General features: G+C 45.6%; 1 pseudogene; it reads right to left on the bottom strand.

Annotated features, from left to right (window-relative positions):
• Positions 1–206: 206 nt before the first annotated feature.
• LOC103602023 overlaps positions 207–4808 on the bottom strand; it is a 10946-nt pseudogene continuing 6344 nt past the window's right edge.

The following is a 4808-nucleotide window of genomic DNA, read 5'->3' as shown; positions in this document are numbered from 1 at the left end:
AGTGTATCTCAAGCATCTTTTAAAGTGCGAGCTACAAATAGGCAGTATCCTTAAGGAAAAAGGCTTCTAAAAGAAGTATGAGATAGCTTTCCGATACTGTCAAAAATGGTTATACAACTAACCAAAGGAGACCGGCAGTACTCTGCTAACTCTGTTTTCGTGTAGCAGCCTCTTCCTTGGTAGTTGAGTTCTTAGCTCTTATTATACTACCAGCCAAATGTGTACTCCATTGCTTTAGATACAAGACTTTTATCTTTTTTTGGCATTTTTCTGTCAAAAATAATCTGATAGTCACCAGTAGAAGTTTTGTATGCTGTAGCAAGAGACCTCATGGTAGAAATCCTAGGAGTACTTCCAGGTCGTGTTGATGTACCTAAGGTTTTGATTGCTGGTGTAAAGGCTAGAGATGGAGATGATAAAGCACATCTGTAACTGTTTTGCATAACACTTTTATCAATATATGGTTTTACAGCAATCATAATGGATTTGCCAAAAATTCTCCCATCTTTGCTTAAGGTTTTCCAGGCCTGCAGTTTAGACTGGTAATGAATATGCATCCAATTTCCCATGTTAGACATCACATGTTTTAAGATATTCCCATATTGTGCAAAATATAATGACATGTAGGAAGCAGATGCTTGAGGAAACCCAAACACAGTCACCCAAGTGTCATCGAGGTGATCTTCAGAAGTCAGAGAATCTCCTTGAGTATAAAAAGGATCCAACTGGGCAGGAGATAATGTCATCTTTCATGGTTGACCAATATTTGCTGGACTAAACATACTTTGCCCCATCCCAGGAGTAGTTGTCATAACCCCGACAAGAGGACTCTGCGTTACTGAAATGTTTGGCTGTCTTCTTGAAGTTAAAGATGTTGACCCAAGTCCTGGGCTGGAACTGTCATCATATATAATTCTAACTGGTGGAGCTCCACTTTTATCTCTATGAACTGGTACAACTGGTTGTGGTGCTGACCTGCCTGCAAGTAAAGGTGATCTCATTTCCATTACTCCTACTGAAGGGCCACTAATCGATCGAGGTTGTGGAGTCACTGGAGCTGGCAAATCCCCCATTAAAAATCCAAGTAAGAACTGGGCATTAACTACTGGCTTTGGCAGATCTGAACCCAGCATCACTGGTTCAGACCCCAGCGTGGGTGCCTGGGGTTCCACGGCAAAGGCTGCCGTCGTGGCTGCAACTACTCTTAATCTTGGGACCTTCCCAGTTTTCAAAAATGGTGGAAATTCTTTATATCTTCCTATTTTTTTGTCCAACTAAGAAATAGTATACTTTGCAGGAGGTGTACATTCAGTTTCAAAGGTGGGGAGATTATTTGAAATAACTGGCATTAACGCAGAATTCAGATAACATGGTTTGAGTTACTGGGCATTGGAAAACGAACATCTAACTTGTAAAATCATGTTCGTTATATATCAGTCTAATGTGGGAAGGCAAAATTCAATAAGAGAAATAATACAGAGAGGAAAAATATATTTCTGGTCTACACACATGGGGGATAGATAAACTTTTGGAAAGAATTTTATTTTGGACACCCAAGTTGGATATCCATGGTAGGCAGGCAGGTATATAGATGCTTCAGGAAGTCAGCATTGGAGACTCGGGGCTGGAGACTTAAATTTGGTGAGATATCAAGGTATAGATGGTACTTAAAGCCATGGAACAGGATGAATGGCCTCTGGAGAGAGTGTGGAGAGAGAAGTGAACAGGGGCCAGAGGCCAGAGGCATGACCACATGCAGAGGTCAGGATGACGGGGAGGAACCAGGAGAGGTGCCTGAGCAGGAGGGGTCGGGATAAAGCAGGAAAGCAGGAAAGAGGACCGAATGACAAACCGAATGTGACGAAGCAATCATGCACCTATAGACCACTCTTCTGTGAAGTTTTGTTTTGAAAGGAGCAGAGAAATGGGGTGGTCGCTGGCAAGAAGGTGAGGTCAGAGAGGTTTTGAAACTACTAGGAGCACCTTTATATGCTGATGGGACTGCTCCAGTAGAGAGGGAAATATTGCTGCCTGGCATGAAGGAATCACTTCAGTAGGAGTTTTTTTGTTTTTGGCAAGTCAGTATGGGGATTCGAACCCTCCCCTGATCTTGGTGTTGTCAGCACTGCACTCGACCAGCTGAATTAACCGGCCAGCCTCTGGTGAGGGCTTCTTAAGAAAGCAAGAGAGCCTGGCTCTCCAACAAGTTCACTCTTGCCACCAGCCCTGATTAAACACTGTGTGCCAGACACTAGTCTCAGTGTGAGGATATAGCAGTGATCAAGACAGGCAAGGTCCTGCCTTCTGAACACTCTCAATCCAGAGGAAGAGAGGAAGGCCATGAAGAGTCAACACAAGTACGATCATTCATGCTATGAAGGAAGCCAACAGAGAGGTGCGGGAAATAACCCAGAGTAACAGCAGATAGGGACATCAGGGACGGTGGGCAGCTGTGGTTTTCGCCATCCCATCATCCACTTGTTCTCCTTTTTGATAAAAGTTGGGGGAACCACCTCTCCTACATGCTCAGTGCATGTTTTCTGTGGGGCTGATTCCAGCCCATCTCCGGGAATGGGTTTGTGACCCTGGCCTGGCCAGTGAAACTCAATACTAAGACATTTACTGGAACTATTGGTTAAGAGAAACGCTCTGCCTGAGAATTGTTAACCAAATAAATTATAAACCCGGAGCCTCAGGCAGCCCTCTGGCCGCCACACGGAAGAGCTGTGTGAGGATGAGCCTACCCGGCAGGCAAGCCCAGAAACGAAGAGAATCCTGGTAAAGCCACTTGGAACACCTGATGCCAGCTGTACCTGAAGGTAGTGCTACCTTTGGACTTCTCGGTTAAGTGAGCCAATAAATTATCCAGTTTTTTCTTAAGCCATTTTGAGTTGAGTTTTCTGCCACTTATAAGTGAGCAAATCCTGATTGATGGAGAAGGTCTGACAGATGCAAAGGAGCCAGACTGGGAAGTGCCAGGGAGGAGCAATCCAGGTGAAGGAACAGGAAGTGCGAAGACTGCAAAAGAGAGTTTGGAGGATTTGGGGAACACGAAGCAGGTGAGTGAAGCAGGAACGTAATGAGCTGTGATGATGGAATGAGATGGGACAGAGCCACTGGGCGACAGTTTCATTACCAGCAAAATGACAAAAGACTGGTGCAGAGAAACCCCTCCTCATATATAGCACTTAAAAAATGATGAATAAGGGCCGGCCCGGTGGCGCACTGGATAGTGCGCCGCTTGAGAAGCGCGGCAGCGCTCCCGCCCGAGGGTTCGGATCCCACGTACAGACCGGTTCCCGCTCACTGGCTGAGCGAGGCGCGGGGGCAACACCGAGGGTTGCGATCCCATTGCCGGTCCCCGGTCCGGTACGGGGGCAACACTGAGGGTTGCGATCCGTTACTGGACACGGAAAAAGACAAAAAAAAAAAAAAAGAAAGAAAAAAAAAAGATGAATAAAATTATCTTGTTTTATGAACTGACTACAAAGTCAGGGAAATAACAGAGACCAGAAATAATAAGAAAGGGCAGTTCCTATCGAGTAAATGAGCCTTGTAGCTGGTGTTTGTCCAGAGGGCACCTGCTAAACCCTGAGACTTATACCAGTCAAAATATTTTATTTTGACTCACGATTAGACATTTTACAACAGAACTCAGTACATAATCAAAAGTTTCACAAGCAGTGGGCTGGCTGGTTAGCTTACTTGGGAGAGCATGGTGCTGATAACACCAAGGTCAAGGGTTCAGATCCCCATACCAGCCAGCTGCAAGGAAAAAAAAATAGCTGGTTAAGATCCATTAAATGAGGGAATGCCAGGAGTTGCAGAGTGTTCTGTCTGGGGATTGCAACCAAGTTGCAATCAAGTTGGGATCAGAAAACATTCAGAAGAAAGTGACCATTTGGGTCTCCAGCATTCTGTTGGATTTCTTTTCTTTTCTAGCAAGTTCAATTTTGGACATGTTGAGTTTGAAATGCCTATTAGATATTCAAGCAGAAATTTCGTGTGGGCAGTTGAATTTACGTGTCTGGAGCTCAGGAGAGAGGACTGGGTTGCAGATATGAATTTGGAATTATCCGCACATAGACAGCATTCAGCTGCATGAGATGACTGTGGATTTGAGAAGGCAAAGAAGAGGAAAGGACCAAGGTCTGTTAAGCAGCCAGTGAGAAGTAGCCCATGACCTTTGCCCTTTTCTTTCTACTTGCTCCATGCTGCTGTCAGAAACTCAGATGTGGGGCTGGCCAGTTGGCTCAGTTGGTTAGAGGGCAGCCTTACGACACCAAGTTCAAAGGCTCGGATCCCCGTACAGGCCAGCCGCAAAAAAAAAAAAAAAAAAAACCCAAAACAAGAAACTCAGATGTGGTGGATGCCATTGAGAACCCTAAAAACTAGGTCCTCACCCTAGGGATGGTAGAACAGTGAGCTGCTGTCCTAGGATTAGATTCCATCTGAGTCTAATTTCTATCCAATATTATAATAAATTGAGAAACTCCTAGCAAGATTGATCAAGAAAAAGAAAGGGAGGTGGCTCAAATAAACAATGTTAGCATTAAAGAAAGGGACATGGGCCGGCCCGGTGGCGCACTGGATAGTGCGCCGCTTGGGAAGCGTGGTGGCGCTCCCGCCGAGGGTTCGGATCCCACATACAGACCAGTTCCCGCTCACTGGCTGAGCGGGGCGCGGGGGCAACGCCGAGGGTTGCGATCCCGTTGCCGGTCCCCGGTCCGGTACGGGGGCAACACTGGGGGTTGGGATCCATTGCCGGGCCCGGAAAAAAAAAAAAAAAAAAAAAAAAAAAAAAAAAA

The sequence above is a fragment of the Galeopterus variegatus genome, unplaced genomic scaffold, assembly GCF_000696425.1.
Source record: "Galeopterus variegatus unplaced genomic scaffold, G_variegatus-3.0.2 Scaffold109, whole genome shotgun sequence".
Taxonomy (NCBI): Eukaryota; Metazoa; Chordata; class Mammalia; order Dermoptera; family Cynocephalidae; genus Galeopterus; species Galeopterus variegatus.
The sequence above is the reverse complement of the archived record's forward strand: the minus strand, read 5'-3'. Positions and strand labels throughout refer to the sequence as shown.